The sequence below is a fragment of the Mirounga angustirostris genome, unplaced genomic scaffold, assembly GCF_029215605.1.
Source record: "Mirounga angustirostris isolate CCGP_5_RB_7025 unplaced genomic scaffold, mMirAng1.0.hap1 SCAF_8, whole genome shotgun sequence".
Taxonomy (NCBI): Eukaryota; Metazoa; Chordata; class Mammalia; order Carnivora; family Phocidae; genus Mirounga; species Mirounga angustirostris.
The window spans coordinates 35,506,302-35,528,172 of NW_026991716.1; the positions used below are offsets into that span (position 1 = coordinate 35,506,302).

At 52.3% G+C, this 21,871-nt stretch overlaps 1 long non-coding RNA gene across 1 annotated transcript in view; it reads left to right on the forward strand.

The window, feature by feature from the left end:
• Positions 1-21,689, forward strand: part of LOC123837709 (uncharacterized) — a 52,799-nt gene extending 31,110 nt beyond the window's left edge. The window contains exons 3-5 of the long non-coding RNA XR_006789265.3: positions 16,410-16,557; positions 17,606-17,811; positions 20,902-21,689. This is a non-coding gene — a long non-coding RNA (uncharacterized LOC123837709). The remainder of the gene's footprint in view (positions 1-16,409; positions 16,558-17,605; positions 17,812-20,901) is intronic.
• The last annotated feature ends 182 nt before the right edge of the window (positions 21,690-21,871 follow it).

The window sequence follows — 21,871 nt, forward strand, 5'->3', positions numbered from 1 at the left end:
TAAGAGTCTCATATGGTCTGTCTCCCTCTCTGATTTCTTCCCATTCAGTTTTCTCCCCCTACCCCTACTGTCCTCTGCACTATTCTTTATGTTCCACATATGAGTGAAACCAGATGATAATTGTGTTTCTCTGATCGACATATTTCACTTAGCATAATCCCCTCCAGTTCCATCCATGTCTATGTAAAGGAGCAGACTTTCAACCAAGAGGAACCTCTGGGCAAATCCCAGCTGTGTGACTTTGGCAAGTTACTCAGCCTCTCTGAACCTCAGTTTCATCTAGGAAATTGGGATAATCTTGGCACTTACCTCATGAGAGGACTCAATAAGAGAAAGCAAGTAAAACATCCGACCCTAAGCCTGGCACATGACAAGTGCAGGAAGTGTGAGCTGGGACAATTATTGTCGAGAGAGTGATGGGGACCCAACGCATGGAACCACGAGGGGACTGAGGATCTGATTTAGGACCATTGCAGAGATGCACGGAGGGATGTCGCAGGAGTAAATGGGGCCGGCTGCAGAGATGGAAGGAGGGGGGCTGTCCTGCGTACAGGAGCAGAACAGGTAGCTAGAAGAGGATGGAGCGGTGGCTATTAGTTTACGATGGCTTCTGAAACACAGTAACCACAAACCCGGTGACTTAAAATAACAGTCTGAATTAAGCCAGAAGTCCCAGATAAGGTGCGGGTGGGGTTGGTTCCTTTGGAGGGCTGAGAGGGAGAATCTATGTATCCGTGCTTCTCTCCTAGCTTCTGGGGGTTCTGGGATGCTGCTGCAACAAATACCCAAAAATGTGGATGTACCTTTGGAATTGGGTAATAGGCTGAGGCTGGAGGAATTTGAAGGTGACTGATAGAAGCCTAACTGGCCGTGAAAGAGACTGTTGCTAGATATCCACGTGTTCAAGGTGAGGTCGCAGATGGGAAGGAGGAACACGTTGCTGGAAACTGGAGGAAGGGCAACCCTAGCTCTGTGTATCCCAGGGCTGGGGAGAGTAAATGCAATGGTCCCTGGACATCGGGTGTGCAGCAGACATGAGGGCTCTGATGTCCCATTACGGTATCCCACCAAGGGGTCAGCGTGAGGCTCAACAGGGGAGGATTGGAGGGACAGGGGCATAAGAAGCTTTGCTGACAAGATGAGTTTCTTAAAGGCAAGGGGTGAGGGATCCTAGGGAATTGTCTCTGGAGTCGCCCTGGCTGAGTTCCTCCTTCCTGCTTTCCTTTTCATGTAGTCTCCTGCAAACTCCCCCAGCACTGATTTCTCCAGGCTGCCCCTCCCAACCCTGCTTTTCACTCCCCTCCCCTGGTACCTGCCCAGGACTTTATGCAAAGGGTGTTTCACCAGCCTTCAGCACAGGTCCTGAGACTAGCAGGATGGAAACTGTTAGTCTCATCTTATAAATGAGGATGTGGAGGCTCAGAGATGTTGTCTGGCTTATCCAGGACACACAGCATGTTGAAGGAAGCTGTGTTTAAGCTTCTGGTATCCACACTCCAGCCCAGAGCTGGGCTCACCACACCACATGGCTTTGGTTTCTGTTGGTTGCTGTGCTGGGAGGCTTGATGCGAGAGAGAAAATGAAGCCAGAGGCAGAGTTACCCTGAGTTTCCCAGTCCTGACCCCAGCCAGAAAGTCTGGCTTCTGGGAAGTCTTCCTCCCCACGTACTTTGAGCCTCCTGGAGGGACAGAAGCTTCGGCTGTGCTGTCAGAGTGACCACAAGGGGGCAGGAGCGCCCGCGTGATGATCTGCCAGCTGCAGAAGTGGGGAGGGGCTCTGCTTCCTCAGATGTTCTCAGAGCTCCCCGCTGCCAGGACCCTTCCCAGATCCCCCTCCTCCACGGAGAGTCTCATTACCCCTTAGGGTGTATAAATCTGACTCAAATTTGTTGTTCCAGCATTTCCTGAGCTGGGGCTGGTTTTGAAGCTGGAGGAGTTCCCCCATTTCCCACCAGGAACACACACATTCAGTCTCCACCCAGAATCCTTAGAGCCCCTCCCTCCACCTCCCTGGGGACGGAGTTAAGATGAAGTCCACCTCCACAACCTCCTCTGCTGCTCCCTGGGCACTGTGGGTGGAGAGAGTCTGCTCCATCCCTTCCTGCTCCCTCCTTCTCTCCCCTTCCTCAGGATCTGAGAATTCTGAGAGATTAGCCCCTCCAGGGATTCTCAAACTGGGCTCAAACAGGGCTTATTGGATCCAGGGAATCTGAGGGGAAAGGGGAGTGGGAGAGGGTGGACTGGAGTCTAGCGACTCCCTTTAGAGACCTTCTAGTATCAGCTATTTTGTATTTTGAGTGTTTTCTTAAGATTTCTTTTGAAGAAAGGGCACCGCCATTGGGAGGGCAGAGGAGAAGTCTTTGCAAATCACTAAACTAATTGAGTCTCCTTTTGTTGGAAACACTGACTGAGACCCAAGGGCTGAGAGACTTGCCTGAACATGCACCTCAAGAGAAGCAGAGTCAACCCTGAAACCCAGGTCTCCTGGCCACCAGGCCCACCCCACACAACCCGCCATGGGCGTATGGGGTAGTGAGTGGGGTGAGGGTGAGGAGCAGAGGAAACTCCTATAACTGTCAGGAACAAGATAGAAGGGTCCAGAAGTCGATGAAACCACACCAGTTGAGAATCTGCCACTCACTCAACAAGTATTAATTGAGCACCTACTATGTGCCAGGCACAGTGAACAAAACAACAGTGAATAAAACAAAGATCCCAGCCTTCAAGAAGCTTAAGTTCTAGTGGGAGTTTTGTTTGTTCTGTGACAAAGCAAAAATGGCAAGACAGAGGATTAAAAACTCACCTCCACCTTATCCAATTTTATAGTTGCTGTGCGTGAATGCCACCCTTGTCGTGATCTGTCCTCTGTTTTCTTAGAACCCCTCACCCATCTCTTCCATAGCTTTCCTGGTTCCTGGACCCCTTCTCTTCCTCCTCCAGAGGCATCATGACAGGCAAGAAGGGGCCTGCCCTTCTGGATCCATGCAGGGCCAAGGGATGAACCGTGAGAGGGCCATTCATGCGGGAGGCCAGGCGGAATGGAGGAAGCCAGAGGTCCTGCTGTGCCAAGCCCAGAGCAGGCTGCCCCTAGGCCCATCGTTGGTGGGGACACTTCCCTAGAAGGACCCCTCTGTCAGGGGCGGCCATGGTTACAGGTCTCAGACTCAGCCATCCACACCCCACAGCAGAGGGAGGGGAAAAGCGAAGGAATAGGAAGGAGGGGCAGGATTCAGTTGGAGCCCTGGGGGAGAATCCCAGGTCCAAAGCCTGGGTACAGGCTGAGCCCAGGTACAGAAGCTTCTGACCTTAATAAAAGTGTACCGGTCACATAAATCATGGTAAACACACACAATACTTGTGGTTCTTTATTCCCTGGTAGATCAGCTTCTTAGGGAACCCTAGACTGAGGGAAAGGAACAGTCCTTCCCCAGGGAATTCCGGTCTGAGGGGGAGACACAGCCCTGCCCCAGGGAGCCCCAGTCTGAGGAGAGACACAGGCCTGCCCTCAGGGAGCCCCAGTCTGAGGGGGAGACACAACCCTGCCCTCAGGGAGCCCCAGTCTGAGGGGGGGACACAACCCTGCCCTCAGGGACCCCAGTCTGAGGGGAGACACAGTCTGAAGGGAGACACAGCCCTACTCGGGGAGCCCCAGTCTGAGGGGGGACATGGCCCTGCCCTCAGGGAGCCCTAGTCTGAGGGGGAGACACAGCCCTGCCCTCAGGGACCCCAGTCTGAAGGGGGAAACACAGCCCTGCCCTCAGGGAGCCCCAGTCTGAAGGGGGAAACACAGCCTTGCCCTCAGGGAGCCCCAGTCTGAGGGGGAGACACAGCCCTGCCCTCAGGGAGCCCCATTTCTGAGGGGAGACATAGTCCTGCCTCAGGGAGTCCCAGTCTGAGGGGAGACAGTCTGAGGGGAGACAGCCCTACGCGGGGAGCCCCAGTCTGAGGGGGGTCACGGCCCTGCCTCAGGGAGCCCCAGTCTAGGGGAGGCCCAGTCTGAGGGGAGATACAGCCCTGCCCTCGGGGAGCCCCAGTCTGAGGGGGGACACAGCCCTGACTCAGGGAGTCCCAGTCTGAGGGGGAGACACAGCCTTGCCCTCAGGGAGCCCCAGGCTATTGGGGAGACACAGCCCTACCCTCAGGGAGCCCCAGTCTGAGGGGGAGACACAGCCCTGCCCTCAGGGAGCCCCAGTCTGAGGGGGAGACACAGTCCTGCCCTCAAGGAGCCCCAGTCTGAGGGGGAGACACAGACCTGCCCTCAGGGAGCCCCAGTCTGAGGGGGAGACACAGTCCTGCCCTCAAGGAGCCCCAGTCTGAGGGGGTGACACAGCCCTGCCCTCAGGGAGCCCCAGTCTGAGGGGGAGACACAGCCCTGCCTCAGGGAGCCCCAGTCTGAGGGGGAGACACAGCCCTGCCCTCAGGGAGCCCCAGTCTGAGGGGGAGACACAGGCCTGCCCTCAGGGAGCCCCAGTCTGAGGGGGAGACACAGTCCTGCCCTCAAGGAGCCCCAGTCTGAGGGGGAGACACAGACCTGCCCTCAGGGAGCCCCAGTCTGAGGGGGAGACACAGTCCTGCCCTCAAGGAGCCCCAGTCTGAGGGGGAAACACAGCCCTGCCCTCAGGGAGCCCCAGGCTGTTGGGGAGACACAGCCCTACCCTCAGGGAGCCCCAGTCTGAGGGGGAGACACAGCCCTGCCCTCAGGGAGCCCCAGTCTGAGGGGGAGACACAGCCCTGCCCTCAGGGAGCCCCAGTCTGAGGGGGAAGTAGCAGCCCTGCCCTCAGGGAGCCCCAGTCTGAGGGGGAGACACAGCCCTGCCCTCAGGGAGCCCCATTTCTGAGGGGAGACATAGTCCTGCCTCAGGGAGTCCCAGTCTGAGGGGAGACACAGCCCTACTCGGGGAGCCCCAGTCTGAGGGGGGTCACGGCCCTGCCTCAGGGAGCCCCAGTCTAGGGGAGCCCCAGTCTGAGGGGAGATACAGCCCTGCCCTCGGGGAGCCCCAGTCTGAGGGGGGACACAGCCCTGACTCAGGGAGTCCCAGTCTGAGGGGGAGACACAGCCTTGCCCTCAGGGAGCCCCAGGCTGTTGGGGAGACACAGCCCTACCCTCAGGGAGCCCCAGTCTGAGGGGGAGACACAGCCCTGCCCTCGGGGAGCCCCAGTCTGAGGGGGAGACACAGCCCTGCCTTTAGGGAGCCCCAGTCTGAGGGGAGAAACAGCCCTGCCCTCAGGGAGCCCCAGTCTGAGGGGAGACACAGCCCTGTCCTCAGGGACCCCAGTCTGAGGGGAGACACAGCCCTGCCCTCAGGGACCCCAGTCTGAGGGGAGATGACACAGCCCTGCCCTTAGGGAGCCCCAGTCTGAGGGGAGATGACACAGCCCTGCTTCAGGGAGCCCCAGTCTGAGGGGAGACACAGCCCTGCCTCAGGGAGCTTCTGTCCAAAGGGGGAAGACACCGCCCTGCTGGGGGAAGAGATACAGTCTGAGGGGAGAGACACACTTTCTGATCTCCAAGGGTCTCTGAGAGGATATCCTTCTCTCTTCCTGCCACTGTCTTGCTTCTCTCTATTTCTTTCTGTCTCTCTGCGTCTTTCTCTTCCTCGTGTGGGTGCACATGCAGAAACACAGACATGCACACACCCACATGCAGACATTCAGAAGAAGACTTAAAAACACTCAAGACCAAATCTCAATAAATGCCAAAATGCAGTCCAAACTCTAAGAATTATGGAGACCCAGACTCAGGGATGTGTCAAGTAAGATCTTGAGGTTGAGCTGCTAGGGGTGAGGCTCCAGAGCTCACCTGAACTCAGGGGCCTTGAATCCAGTGGGCCTTCTGAGGCTCAGAGTGTGACTGCCCTCTCCAGCAGATGTAGCCTCTGTGGGTCCCTGGGTTGGGGTGTGAGCCTTCCCCCCTTGGAGCTGTTTCCTCCCAGCCTCAGCGGTCCTGATACATCATCTGGCTGCTAAGGAAGCAGGACCTGGAAGGGTGAGGAAAACAGTGACTGAAGACATCTCAGGGGCAGGGGGGTTGGGAGCCGTGGAGCTGACCACTAGCTGTCCAAGCTCCCCGTGAGGCCGGGCCAAGAAACAGAGAATCCCCACTACACACACGCACACATACACTTGCCTTGACTTCCAGAGCCCAGAGGGGAGAGCCCAGGCCTTGGCATCTTCCAAGGATGTGCTCCATTGTCCTTGTTTGGAGCTCTATGCTGGGGAGGGCCCAGGGGTGGGCAGGAAGGGACCCCAAATAGAGTTCAATTCCAATAATGTTTAGAAAACACCCTCCCGTCACTTACATGCCCTAGTCACTTTCTGTCCCAAGAGAAGGGCCATTCCAATTCATTTATAAGCATGGAGACTAGAGTCTGTCCCCCAGAAGTGACACGGTCCAAATGAGAGCCAGGGGGAAGGAAGCCATGATGTCCCGTGAAGTCAAGGGATGCGGAGAAGCTGTGCAGTCAGCCTTTCTGGCACTCTCTAAGCTCAGGACCAGTTGCCTTCCTTGTAGTTTGTTCAGGCTAGAGGCAGAGGAATGAAGAATTGATGTCTTTAACTGCAGAAGCACAGCGTGGCAGGACCGCCCATCTCCCAGACAGGGCACCTCGCCAGTGACAGGGAGCTCACTCTCTTTTGAAGCTGCCTTTGCTTTCACTAGATGCCTCTCACGGCGGGGCTGGGGGGTGGGGGGGGTGGGGGGTGGGGGGTGGTTATGCATCGTGAGGCTGCGGAGGCCCCTGCCCTCCACCTGGTCACCGCAGGTCCTGGCACAGAGGATGGGGCGCTGGAGTCCGTGCTCCGTTTTGCACGGAGGCCAGAGCCTTCCTGGCTGCGTCTGGGAACTCGTCCCGGGAAGACAGCTTTCACAGATGGGATTTTGCTCTGAGGCAGCCCCATTGTGCTCTTGGGTGGCCCCAGGGAGGTGGGGGTGGTGAGGCGAGAAGGCTGCGTTCAGAGCCACCGTGTGATGAAGCCTCAGCACTGGCCGGTCCCATGCACAGGCCTGGCGTGGCGCCTCCCTGCCTTGGCATTGCTCACGCCGGACTGGGGTCCAGCCAGACTTCCTGTGCAGGTCTAGCCAGTCCTGAGCCCTGGGGGGCAGAAGGAGGAGCGTAAGACCTGGAGCTACTGTCTGGTGGACAAACAAGATGTTTATTCAGTAAAGGTGAACGGGGAGGTCCGGGGATGAAGCTGCTGGTGCCTCGGCCCTTCCTGCCTGCCTTCCCCTCCCCCGGCCACACACACTCAAAGCACTGCACTAGAGACAGAGCCCCGGCGTGCACGCTCGGACGGCCACACCAAAGGATCCATGATGGACATTAGACAGACAGCCACACACACACACACACACACACACACACGTACAACAAGGGCACACCTGTGGACAAGGCTATGTTCACTTTTCTGATATAACCTTCCTAATCGCGCGCGCGCGCACACACACACACAGAGACAGAGACACTTACACACAGAGCCTTTCTGTTTAAGGGGTGGCTTGGGTCCAAGGGTGTCACAGCGGCCCCCAATGCCGAGCTGGTGGAGATTGGCACAGAGAGGGAAGGAGGTGGTAGCTGGCGGCAGGGGACAGGGCACACAGGGCGCAGCTGCCGGGTGCGTGGTGTGGCATCTCTGGAGTAAACGCACTGGGCCTCGCTTGATCCTGGGTGCTGTCCTGGAAGGCTGAAAGGACAAGGGACCTGCCTCCCTGGACTAACGATCCAGGCTCTGGGGCCCTGTGTATGGACAGAACAGGAGAGGGCACAGATGGACAGATGGACCCCCAGAGGGAATCTGAGGCTCCCTTGGGCCTTGCTCCTCCAAGTGTAATTCATAGACAGCAACATGACGTGGGAGCATCTCAGAAATGGTCTTGGGTCCAACCCAGACCCACCGATTATCCATTTACATAATCAGGCTGCGGAGGCACTTCTCTGGGAGCTTCCTGGGCCCTGGATGAGTTTCCCTGTGAGCAAGGCACAGATGACAATGTCATTACAGCGGACTTCACTGCAATTCTGAAAGGCCCCTCGTAAAGTCAGCCCAGCCATTTCCCAGCCTCTGGGTCGTGGCTGCATGTCTGGCCTCCCAGACGGATGTATTCATTCATCCCAAGTGTTTACTGCAGCACCGTGCTAGGCATGGGAGATAGAGGAGTAAGCAAAAGCCAGACAGGGTGCCTGCCCTCGTGGAGTTCCCAGGCTAGTGGACTGACAGATAAGGCTTTCCTGAAGTGTCACTTGATTTTTGGATTTGAAGAGGTTCCTTTGGTGAAAGGGGGAGAGAAGCCTATTCCAGGCAGAGGGAACAGCACAAGCAAAGGCCCTGTGGTAAGGAGCATGGCCGGTTTGAGGAACTAAAGATCACTGTGGCTGGAGGGCAGAAAGGGGGTAGGACCACTGTATCAGATGACACTTGAGTGTAAAAGGCTCCAGTGAGCCAGAGTTCCCAGGTGCCTGCCACACTCTTTGATTCAGAATAGGTTTCAGCGAATCCTGGAATGCCAGAAATGGAAAGAACATCAGGCTTTGTCCATGTCAGAGCTTTGAACCTGTCTTCAAGCCTCAGCTCCATCATGAATGAACAGTAATGGTGACCTTGGGTCACGAATTTTTAGTCTGAAAAGTGCAAGAAGTGACACCTACTTTGCCTGGGCTGGGAGTAACTCGTGTAAGACTTTAATGAGGAGTTAATTTAGCTAGGAAACACTCAGGCTGCTACAAAAAAGAGACCCCACAGGGGCGCCTGGGTGGCGCAGTCTGTTAAGCGACTGACCCTTGGCTTCGGCTCAGGTCATGATCTCCCGTACAGAGATCAAGCCTCACGTCTGGCTCCGCGCTCAGCAGAGAGTCTGCATCTCCCTCTCCCCCTGCCCCTCCCCCTGCTCATACTTACACAGTCTCTCTCTCTTCTTTAAAAAAAGAGAGACTCCCAAATATAGTGACTTGAAATAGGAAACAATTTCCTTTCTCTCTCATGTAGAAGTCTGAGTAGATGGTACAGTGAGGTGGGCAGCTGAGTGGTGATGGAAAGCCAGGTGTCTTCCACCGTTTTGCTCTCCCATCCTCAACACATAGCTTCATAGGATCCAAAATGGAGGCTGCAGCTCCTGCCATCACATTTGGACCCTCCTTCCTCGAGCTAGATGTTGCGCCCAGCCTTTCTGCTCATATCTCATTGGCCAGAACTTAGTCATGTGGCCACACCTAGCCACAAGAGGGTCCGGGAATTGAAGTCTGCAGCTGGGCCATGTGTGCCCAGCTGAAAATTTTACTACTATGTGGAAGTGGGAGAATGGATATTGAGGGACCACAGAGGGTGACACAGAATCTGAAGGTCCAGTTGAAGTGAGAGTACCCAACCAGGTGTCTCTAGGATTCTCCTCTTGGCTTTGAGCTGCCCTGGCCCCCTTCACTGAGCTCATCAGGGCTGGGCTCTGTCCTGCCCCACAATCTGACCCCCTTCCTACCAACTTCGGGAAGTGGACGCCGCCTGTGGAGGCTTTGGTAGTGCAGGAGGTGGCCCCAGCTCTTGCCTGGCCCCCCCATGACACCAGACACTGGGGTTTAGGAGGGTTTGTGGCAGGCTGGGAGGACAGGCTCAGGAAGAGGTAGCTTTCCACTGCTCACACTCATCAGAGGCGACTCCGCCTGTCCTCAGAGTGGTAGGAAAGGCCAGGGGGATGGGGAGTGGACTGGCTGTGATTTCATTACCTGCCCCTGAGCCAGGACCAGGGGTGGTCCCATGGCCAGGTAAACTGCTGGGGTGAGCAGCTGGGGGAGCTAAGGAGCACTTTCCCACCAGATTGACCCTGAGAAGGCCGAAACCGACAGCAGGGACTCCTGGGGCTGCATCCTGCCCACTCTCTGGGATGCTCATCACGGCTGGCTGCCGGCAGTGGCTGGCCTTCTGGGCCTCTGTTCTCCCCTCTTGTTTTCTCCGAGAGGAACTGGGGGAGTGTGTATGAAGTTGGGGTTATAGGGGGTTGGGGTTTCTCAACCTTGGCACTGTTGACCTCTTGGGCCGGATAATTCTTTGTCCTGGGGGGCTGTCCTGTGCATCGAACGATGTTTGGCAACATCCCTGGTCTCTCCCCTCTAAGTATCAGTAGCACCAAGCCCCTCCCCAGTTGCCAGACGTTTCCTGGGGAACCAGGGGGAAATCAGCCTTAGTTGAGAGCCACCGGAATAAATTGAAAATGTCCTGATTTCCTGAGGGAAGAAGTCAGGGATGGATGGAGAAAAAGAGGGGAGAGAGAATGGGGGAAAAGGGGAAAGAGAAAAATAGGTGGGAGAGAAAAAAGAAGGAAGAAGAGATAGCGAGTGTGAGAAAATGAGATCAAAGAGAAAAAAAATGAAAGGAGTGAAAGAGAGAAGCAGATGTGGAAGACCAGAGTGAGGGCCAGGCCCTGGAAGGCAGGGGAGGGCAAACAGGCCCGGGGATTACGCGGGAGTCTGGGGATATAATGGGGCCATGCAGGAACTGGCTTGGGGCAAAGGGACCATCTCAGAACTCTAGTGTCATGGTCAAAACCAAGATCTTGGCACCCCACTCTCCAGATGCCAGGCCGCAGAGCTTTTAGGGGTCAAAGTTCTCCCAGGTCTCTGGCCATGCTGCTTTCTTCATGGGGTTGGAATTTGGATGTGGGATCTCCTCAAAGTTTCTCTAAGCCTCAATTTTCACCTGCAGAAAATGGGCCATTGCTGGAGAGAAAGCATGGAGGATGCCTGCTTTTCATGCCTGCTCTCTCCTAGAACCCCACAAAGATGATCACAATAAGGCATCCCACAAGGACAAAAAGAGTGAAGCTGGACTGTAGGCAGCAAAATTCTGGAAGCTGGAAAGGGATGGGCAGTTAGCCTGGGCGAACCTGCACCTTCACTGCCTGGGGTGGGGGGGTGGAAGGATGCGCAGGCTGGCGATGAGAAGCAAGCTGCTTGGGGGGCGCCTGGGTGGCTCAGTCAGTTAAGTGTCTGCCTTCGGCTTGGGTCATGATCCTAGGGTCCTAGGATCGGCCCTGAGTCAGGCTCCTTGCTCAGCGGGGAGCCTACTTCTCCCTCTCCCTCTGCCTGCTGCTCTGCCCACTTGTGCTCTCTCTCTATCTCTCTGTCAAATAAATAAATAAATAAAATTTTAAGAAAAAAAAAAGAAGCAGTAGACTGCTTGGAGCTGCAAGTGTCTTGAATGGCTCAGCACTGGGTGACACGAGATCCCTCTGAAAGGAGGTGCAGGTGGGGCTGAAGAAGACTGGCTGGAAGTGGGTAAAGGAGGAGTGACAGCCCCAGGCCTCCTCTTCCATCTTACATACCTGGACACCAGCTTCCCCACCTTAGCAGAAAATGGGCTTGCTGACCATCAGAGACGTTTACACAGCTGAGGCAGGGAGTTAACTGCCACTACCCTGAACATGAACAGTAAGTTCCCTGAATCCCTTCCCCACTCCACATTGGAATATTGAAAACAGGTGTACATATCCTGGCACATTCTGGGGATTCTCTTTAGGAAAATTGGCCCGAGAGAAAAAGCCTACAGACACTGACATTTAGGGGGGTTCTTGATGAAAAGGTCAGCTTGACACCAAGTCCACTAGGCACAAGCCCTGGTCATATAATCAGAGATTCAGTCTTAAAGATCAATAGACAACCAAGGGTCGCTGGGTAATGGGAAAGAGGCATTGCTATGAAAACGGAAACCAAAATAAGCAAATAAGAAAAAAGAGAAAAACATAACTCAGAGATGATGCAGAAGGCAGAATCTTTTTTTGTCTCTTTGAGATAATATTCTCAGAGATAAGAAAACTGCTGTAGCCTTTGAAACAAGAATAGGACGCTATAAAAAAGGAACATTCACAGAATAAAAAACAGCTCTTGAAAATTAAAAATATGATAGCAACCTATTTGCATCCTTGCTAAAAATATTTAACCTGAATCTCACCATGATCTTACTTCCAGTCTCCAGTGAATGCAGGGAGTGGAGGGATGAATTAAATGACATCACAAGGAAATAATCAGACAAATCCAGAATGTAGGACATTCTGTAAGACAACTTGCCTAGACTCTTAAATTGTCAATGTTGTAAGAGAAACAATCATGGTTTTTAAAAAGACTAAGGAGATCCAACAGCCAAATAAAACTAGACAGGATCTCAGTTCAAAGAGACCAGCTATAAAAGAAAATGTGGACAAAATTGGGGAAATTGGGATCTGGACAAGATATTAAAGATACTATGGGATTATTGTTAATTTTGTTAGGGGTGTTAATAGTGGTGGGATTGTGTAGCAGAACATTTTTAATTTTAGGATCTGCAGGCTAAGATATTTAAAAATCTAGTGTAGGGGCACCTGGGTGGCTCAGTTGGTTGAGCGTCCTGCTCTTGGTTTTGGCTCAGGTCATGATCTTGAGGGGGTGGGATGGAGCTCTGAGTTGGGCTCTGTGCTCAGCAGGGAGTCTGCTTGAAATTCACCCCCTCTCCCTCTGCCCCTCTCCCCATCCCCCACTCACTCCCTCTCTCTCAAATCTTTTAAAAAATAAAAAAATCAAGTGTAATATGACCTGCAAATTCCTTTCAAATGGCTCTACCAGAATAGTTCATAGATAGATACACAATAACAACATTCAATCTAGTCCTGTGCTGCCTAATACAGTAACTACTAGTCACGTGTGGCTACTAAGCACTTGACATCATCTGAATTGAGATATGCTGTGATCATAAAGTACACACTGGATTTCAAAGACTTAGTACAAAAAAAGGAATGTAAATTTATCTTAATAATTGTTTTACTAATTATTTATTAAAATATATTTTGAAATAAAATATTAAATTTAATTTCATGTTTCTTTTTACCTTTTTAATGTGGCTACTAGAAGGTTTTTTTTTAAATATTTTATTTATTTGAGAGAGAGAAAGCATGCGTGAGAGAGAGCGTGAGCAAGAGAGAGGGGAAGAGGGAGAAGTAGACTCCCCACTGAGCAGGGAGCTTGATGCGGGACTCAGTCCTAAAACCCTGGGATCATGACCTGAGCTGAAGGCAAATGCTTAATCTAGGCCACCCAGGTGCCCACTACTAGAAGGTTTAAAATTACCTATGTGGCTCACATTATATTTCTATCAAACAACACTGACCTAAATGTCAGGAAAAGAATGTTAACTATATTATTTTTTTCAACTTTTCTGCATATTTGCAATTGTCTTAATAAAAAGTTAGAAAAAGAAAAAAATAATAAAGTAGAAGACTTTCTTTTTAATCAATAAGAGTATTGACAATAAAGTTTGGAAAATCCTCTTGTAAGTAGGATAAGGGGACACCTGGGTGTTTCAGTCAGTTAAGCGTCTGCCTTCGGCTCAGGTCATGATCCCAGGGTCCTGGGATCGAGTCCCACACTGGGCTTCTTGCTCAGCAGGGAGCCTGCTTCTCCCTCTGCCTTCCGCTCCCCCTGCTTGTGCTCTCTCTCTCTCTGACAAATAAATAAATAAAATCTTTAAAAAAAAGGTAAGATAAGAAGACAAAAAGTAAAAAATAGAGAATCAGAGAACCAACCCCAGAGTCCTAAATGAAAATATATAGAACATAATAAGCACAGAAAGGAGCCGAACAGCATGAGCTTCTAGATTGAAGGGAAGCCTGAGGGCTAAGCAGTGAACTCAAGAATATACAGACCAGTGCACGGGTAGTTAAAGAGACCATAAAAAGTTCCCAGGGTGAAAAGACAGCAAAAATACAGGTCACATACAAAGGCCCAGGACGATTTCACTGAACTTCTCTGCAACCACACAGGAAGCTAGAAAACAAAGGGGAAAAGCTTTCGAAATTCTGAAGGAAACAATTTCCAACCTAGGGTTAGATACCCAGCCCAGCTATCAATCAAGATGCAGGTAGATTAAAGATCTTTTTAGACATACAAGATCTCAAACATTGTACCTCCCTTGCACCATTTCTTAGAAAGCTAAGGTAGTGCTCCATCAGACAAGGAAGTAAACAAAGAAAGACGGAAGACATTGGATACAGAAAACAGGGGCTTCAATGCAGGAAGGAGGCAAAAGGAATCCCCAGTGAGTAGTGAAATGACACTTGAGCCTGCTAGCTCTATAGCAGTGGGAAGATGTTTGGTTCTGAAAGAAATTCACCAAGAAATAAACAAATGCGACTGATGGATAGTCCTGGGAGGAGTTTTGCAATTGTAGCAGGCCTTGGGAATTAATCAGGGACAGGAACATACAAAATTAAACAAACAAAACACATGGAAAACAAAATGAATGCAAGAAAGGGTACCCAAGTACATTAGGTAGTATTTCATAGTAACATGAACACAGAATTGGGATCTAACCATAAATTGAAATCTAACTATAGTAGAAGGGCTGGGGAAGAAGTTTGTGTGTTGGAGGTCATGCAGAGCTAATCCCCATCTTTTCTAGTAGGGAGATGATCATTGCTAAAGTAGGATAACAAAAATAATAATGGGGTACAAAAATAGCTGTATGTTATTTGGAGAAGTGGAAGAAAAATAAGAAATGGTTGAAAAGTCTAAAAGAAGTTGCCTCTGGGGACTGGGGATGGGGAAGGGTGAGGCAGGCAATTGCCGTTTTCCGCTACCGTCTGTGTAGTATTTTTTTTTTTTTTTTTTACTTTTTGGAAGTATTTATATATATATAAATATATATATAATATATATATATATATATAAATATATATATAATATATATATATATATATATATATCTCATTTTGCTAAAAATAAAAATTGAATTAAAAGATAGAAAGAAAACCCAGGTCATCCAGGGCAGGGTAAGTGAATGCCCAGAACTGAGGGTCATTCCAGGTGTCACTGCCTGGCAGTTGCCTACGTCAGCAACTCCGGACATGGCTGGGGGAGCTTTTTTGGAGAAACATTATCCTGCCTACCCCCATGACTCATAGGTTCCCATTGTTTCCACCCCCCTGCCATTCTCCCACCATGGTGATGTGTGCACTGATGTGGGGAGCAGGGACAGAAGAATCTTTCTTGTGCTCTTTGTTTACTGCATGCCCCACTCCCATCCCCAGGGATATAGGCTTCCTTGCCAGGGACCAGGGGTTAGTCAGGGGGCACTGGGTGCCAAGGAGAAAAAACAATCTTAAAATACCCCTATGCCTTCCCATTGTGGAAATTCAGAATCATGTGTTTGAGTAGGACCTATGAGGTCAACTGCCAGTATCTCCAAGGAGTGGCCACCAACCCTTGGCCTGAGTATGCTGAATGACAGGGAACTCAGTGTCTTAGAGGGATAATGTGGAGGTTTGGGGGCAAAGGGACGGGCACATAGGGGTCTTTAGTGCTTACAGGCTTTTGTTGGGGCTGTTCAAAGCCTATTATATTGATCAAGGCCCATTAGTTATAAAAGGTGAGGTTCCACGGATTGATGCAGCTCTCAAGGGAAGCAAAGCCCGTCGAGTTCCTTATCTCTGCCTTTCTTACTATGTGTCTTCTCTATCCTTCTGCTTCTCTCTGCACACCTTCATCCTCTGATTCACACATGACCACAGAGGTTGGCCACCACTCCCAAGCCTCCATGACCTCACAGCTCTGCTCCCTACAGCTCACTGTCCCCGTCTCTCAACATCTTAGCTTCGAATGCCTAGCCAGGTCATCCCACTGGTGCATCTCAGTTCCAGTTTCCTCTCCCAGTCCAATCAGCGTTGCCAAGGCGGGGGGGTGTCACATGGTTCACAGCTATAAGCAATGGTCTGAGGGGCCCCAGGGGATACAAGTGACTCTTTATGAGGTATGATCTCCCTGAAACCCAGACATGCTTGCTCGTTTCCAAGGTAGGCAAAACCTCACTGTCCCTCCCACCCCACTTAGGGCCAGTGGCCAGTCCAGAAGGAGCTCAGTGCAATGATGTGGACATGTGACACATCTGGCCATGTTGAACATCTGGCTCTCCAAGGAGGGGAGAGCCCGAATTTGTAGTGTCTGTCCATTTGCATGGTGTCAATGCTCCTGTTACGGCCGATTTTAAGCTACCAACACGATGTCACAAAACGTGAAGTTGGGGAGAGAAACACAGTAGCTAACCATTATATAATAGTCCCTCCACATACCTCCAGTAGATGCAAATATCCTCAAAAGCCTGTGTCACAGTGACATGCAATTAGGAAATGAGGAGTTTTGCAGTTATTACATTGGTTCTTAATATAATTTGTGTGTTTATATAGTTTAACTTCTAATACAATCAGCTTATAAAATGTCTGAAACTGGAACCATTGGCTCTCCTGAGCCAGTATGAACAGGCTCCAGAGCACTGAGTCAGAACCTTTCCCCTGGAGTGAACTATTGAGGGTGGGAATCTGAGCGGATCGAGAGACAGAGAGGGGGCCTGACTGCCTGGCAGGTCAGTATCTGTTCCTCATTTTCCTTCCTCCTTCACCAACATCAGCTGTTCCAGGTAACCTAAGAGAGACAACAAATAGAGGTGATTTGAATTGAATGGAGTGTGATGTCAGCAACCCAAACAGAGCTGCTCAGCCGGCCAGCACTGCAGGTGAAGGAGTCAAAGAATGACAAGGAAGTTTCACAGAACTCAGGTAAACATGGATTTCAGTGCAGAATGAAAACACGGGCAGGGATGGATTGCCAGGGGTTGCCAAAAACACCGAGGGACCTGACCGCTGAGGTCTCCAGCCAGGTGTTCCCAGAATCTGGGATTTCCAAGGTTTTACCCCAGACCTTCTGATTCAGAATCTCCCAAGGCGGAGCCCAGGAATCCCCTGGTGATTTTTGGGTGTAGTCACCGCAAGGGCTGGGATCTACTGATTGGGTCACTTCACTGGTCTTACAGGTGACGACTGGCTGGGCAATGCACCCAGGACACCTTCCCTGGTCACCTCTCCCTTGAGCAGGAGAGAGCCTTATTATGGCAGCCTCATGTGGGAGTTAGTAGCCCAGGCTGGGGCTTCTCAGCTTAGAATTGAGGGGAGGCTTCTAGCTGTGTGACTTTGGGCAAGTTACATAACTGCTCTGAGCCTCCGCTTCCAAATGCAGCTAATGTTGTGGGGATTAAATGAGACCATGGGCCTGAAGTGTCCCCGTCAGGGCCCGTGTGTGGTAAGGATCCTAAAAATGGCAGATGTGGCTATGTAGGTCACGCTGCCTACATGGTAACAGCCCCCAGGCCTCCTAGGACTGTTGAAACCTAGCAGAGAGGGGATAAACATAGTTAGAGACCCCATATAGAAGGGGCTTTGATATCTTGAAAGTAAAAAACTTTGATCTTAGGTGAGGAATTACAAAACCTGCCGACATTTGGTCTCAGCTGTGCCACTTCTTCAAAGAGTTTTGGATTCAGGGAAGAAGATGTTATTTGTGTCCCATGTCCCCGTCCCTCCGCCCGCTCTGGGTGTCAGCCCCGCTGCACTGGACACCCCCACGCATGCTGCCCAAGAGCTTCCCCAGTGTGCATTGGGGCCTCTCTGCTTCTCTACCTCAGAGCTCTCTCTAAAGCCTGGCAGAAAGTTGCTTAGCTCAGGGCAAGCCCATCCCATGTTCTCATTATCTGCCGCTGTGTCACAAACCACCCCAAAAACTGACAGGCTCAAAACAATACCAATCATTTATTTGCTCACGATTCTGCAGTCTGCCGGACTCTCTTCCACGTGATCTCAAGCTGGGGGTCGGATGTCCAAGATGGCGCCTTGGCTGGGCAGATTCTCTGTCCCTGGGCCTTCCCCACGTGCCTAGTTTGGTTCTTCGCAGCACGGGGCTCAAGGTACTTGGGTTCCTTACATTTCAGCTGGCTTCCCCAAGAGCACAAAAGTGGAAGCTGCCAGGCCTCTTAACAGGTAGGTTCAGAAAGCACAGAAGGTCATTTCCACAGTCCCAGCCACATGCCGAGGGAATACACTCCACATCTTACTGGGGGAGTGGTGAGGTCACTTTGCCAACAACTACGTGGGAGGGGAGACATTGTCCTGGCCATCTTCGGACAATGCCGTCTGCCACATCCAGCCTGTATGGGAGGAAGGTGGGGATTAACACCCCTGGAAGCATCCTCAATCAATGAAGGTGGCATTTGGTGGGTAAATGCAGGGCTCTTGTCCTTCAGAGGGACAGTTCCGAGGTGTACTGGCCAGGCTTTTCAGGCGATCCCAGCAGGACTGAACCCCAATTTCAACCTCTCAACAGTGCCCGCTGAATTGCCTTTTGCTTTCCCCATCTTTGTCTCCCCTCCCTTTCTGTACTTCCTCCAACCATCTCCCAGTTCTGCTCTTAGGCCTTGCTCTCCCGGGAAAACAAACCAAGACACTCAGTTTCCTCACTTGAAAAAGCCCCTTAAATGGAGCTGTAAAATATGGCACCTGCCTCCCAAGGCTGTTAAGTAATCCCGCAAGAACTGATGTGAACGAGCTTTGTAAACTGGGCGGCTGGCTAACAAGGTGAGGGGTCACTGTGAGTGGAGGTATTACTCCCTAGGGAAGTGCAGGGACTTGGGGGCTGCCGGGGTGGGAGGCCCAGTCCCCTGGGGTCATCCGTGAGCAGTGACTGGAGCTGCTGTGGGGGTGATGAGAGGTGAGGGGAGCTGCCAGAGAGGGTGTGGACAAATAAGGTGTCCCATGTCCCTGTCCTGCCTGCCAGACGGAGGTGACTTGGACAACTACGTGACTCACCAGGTCACCACAGCCTGGGACAAGGTCCTTCAAGATCATCCACCCGGCTCTGCTGAGACTCGCCCTTGTGGGATAAGATCTGCCTCCTGATTTGGCTTCTACCCCAGGAAGAGGGATGGAGTTACCCCTGGGAGGGTCCAGAACTCTGGTCCATTCACCTTCCTCTCAGGAACCACTGAAAAACTGAGCCCTTCTCTGTGCTGGGTCCTGTGGGAAGGAGCCGAAGGTGAACAAGCCACCCGCCGCCCTCTCTTCGGGCTGCCAGTCAGGGACCCGGGGTGTTAGACCAGGAGACATGCAACTCGAACCGCATGGAAGCAGCTGCTCGCTGAACTCTTCCCGGAGAAACTGATGCCCACCATCAATCCCACCAGGCCTTAGGATGCCACCAGGAGAGAGGACGGGCATATCCCGGAAACAGTGTGGGGCAAAGACCTGGGCGGCCTGGCTCACTGGAGAAAGTCTTCTGTGGCTCGAGGCCAGAAAGGGGTGGGGGTGGCCATTAGAGGAGGCTGGGGGGGTTGCCCAGAAGAGCAATGGGAGCTCAGAGGAGTTTAAAGCAGGACAGAAAGCGGGTCAGATTTGAGTTCAGGATTCTCCCTGCTGGGTGCAGCGATGGCCGGGTGGGAGAGGGTCTGTGTTAGAGGCAGGGAGACCAGCTAAGGGGCCTCATTCACTCATTCAGCAAACATCTGTAGAGCCCCTTTCAGGTGCCTGGCCCTGTGCTGGTGTGAGGCTCCAGTGGAGGGGCCGCGGGGGCCTGGAAGGAGGGAAGGGGCAGAGATTTTAGTTCTCACTGTGTTACACAAACACATTCTGGAGATTCTCATATTGGCTTCCTGAACCAGTTGTGTATGAATTTGGAAGTTGGGTACCTGTTGCTTCCAAACAGGGGTGAAGAGCTCTTATTTCGGGGCTGAGCTCCAACCTCAGGGGCCCCACAGAAGGACAGCCATTCCCAGAGACCCCACCCAGAGCAGCCCAGCCCAGCCTGCCTCCTCCTTTCCGTACTCTGCCCCAGGCTCAAGAAAGCTTCAGTGCCAGGGTGGCTGCGAGAAGCTTGACCAGCCTCTGCAAGCAGGGGGTGAAACTCTTAACTGGCATGGAGCCACAGGTCTCCTCGAGGACGACACCGGAGGTCGGAGGAAACCACCCTGGAAGGAGCCCTCCACCCTTTCCCATGTGATAGATAGGTGACAAAAACCTGATTGGGTGACAGGTACAGGGAGGGTTCATCAGATGAAAACAGCCCGCCAACAAGCCCATAAAGACCCCTAGACCCAGAAACTCCGTGCCAGCCCCTTCGGGTCCCCTTCCTCCTCGGGAGCTTTGTGTTATCACTTTGCTATCGCCCCATACACCTTGCTTTGCTGCCCACCCCTCTGTCCGGTCTACCTCTTCATTCTTCGAAGCGGCCTGACCAAGAACCGCGGGCACTTAGTGGAGAGGAAATCCTGTAACATTATCAGGGTCTCACTGACGCAGGTTATGGATCTGGTGTCAACAAGGGGATTTCCCTGTGGGGGTCCTCTCCCCAGACTCCTCACCCACCTCTTCTACCTTCCATGCCCAGCAGCTCATGACCGACAATGACCCATGACGTGAGGTGTCACCACGCCCCCACCCACCACGTGGTACCCCTCCTCTGCGCTCAATCCCCCAGCAACTTGGGGCCTTCCGGGCCCCACCTTCTGCTCCAGCTGCAGTCCCACCTTCCTGTTTCCAGGCCTTTAACTCGGAAAACTTCTGACTCATCTTAGCCACAGTGGCCTAAGACCACACCTCCACCCCAATCTTGTATTTGTGCTTCTGTGTGACACTGTGCCCCAGGAAAGGCCGACTCTCTGAGCCTTCATCTCCTTAGCTGAAAATGGGGCTGAGTGACCTGTGTGCCCTGTGGATGCTCTGAGGTATATTTGTCAAAGGGCTTTGTGAAGTGGTCAAGTGCTAAATAAAGGTAGAACTTAAGTTACCTTGAAGCTGAACGGTGCTAAAGCAAAACCAGAGAAACTTGGACCTGTGGGGGGGGGCAGGAGGGGGGGTACCGGGGAGGGAAGAGAGGGAGAGAGGTGGAGAGATGTTTTGGCAGAGGTAGGGATGATATCAAGTAGCTCTAGAATCGGTTGGTATGTTCAACACATAGGACCCTTTGTAAACACATCCATGCCTGTGTGAAAAATATGACTCACTCCTGAAACCACAGAATTTTACATTTTTCCCAACAGACTCCAACTTTTAACTAATGTCCTGTTTGGTCCTTGTCAGGCGGCCCCGGATCCACAGAAGAGACCAATCTCCAACCAGTTGAGACAACGAAGCCTGGCCGAGCCTCCCTTTAAATGAATGCAGACATGCCCAGCTGAGCCTGGTCAGTCCTTCGTTCACATTCTCTCCAGTCCCCAGGGCCCACCCTTCCAACTCAGGCCTGGTCCATCGTCGAGTTATTCTCTGGCCCACCCTCCAAGACAGGAGCCCTTCCAGGGGACGTCAGCAGCCACAAAGCAAAGGCTCGCTTTCTCCCCCCATCCCAGTGGCTGGGGACAGATGCAGGAGCGTGGCTGCGTTGAGTTTGAATCCAGGCTTGCTGTCTCCTGAGCTCTTGCCCGGGTCACTTCTCTGCGCCTTATTTCCTGGCCCGTAAAATGGGCACGTACACCTACCGCATGGCTCTGTTGCAAGATCAAAGGAGCTCATTTGTGGAGCATGAGCATAAAGCAGACTGCGGACAGTTTGCACGATCCTCACCACTGCCCCCAACCCACCCCCAACCCATCACTCTCCTCTGGCTTCTGACTCCTTCCCGGTTCTAGGATCCTTCCCGCAAGACTCCTCCCCATCCGCATTCAGACCGGTTAACTGTCACCTGCTCCAAGAAGCCCATCCTGACCACCTCATCTTAACTAGCAGGCCCCTCCCCCACCTCCTCACCTTTTTTTTTTCTTTCCCTTCTGGACCACCCCAATCCTCACCGTGACCCTCGCACCATCGTCCGTTCTCCCTACCCCCAATCCTCCCAGACTGCCCCCACACAGCACACGCTAGGCTGTCCTGTGCATCTCAAAGGCTTTATTGTAAAAATGTTAAAATAAATTACATTTGACATCATTGCCAGTATGTACATACAGTGTGTGAGTCCAGGACGGCCAGCGATACGCCAGCAAGGTGGGGCAAGGAAACTAGGATGAAAACATTCACAGAAAAACAGCAGGCCGCTCCTTCTCACCCAGCTGCCCGG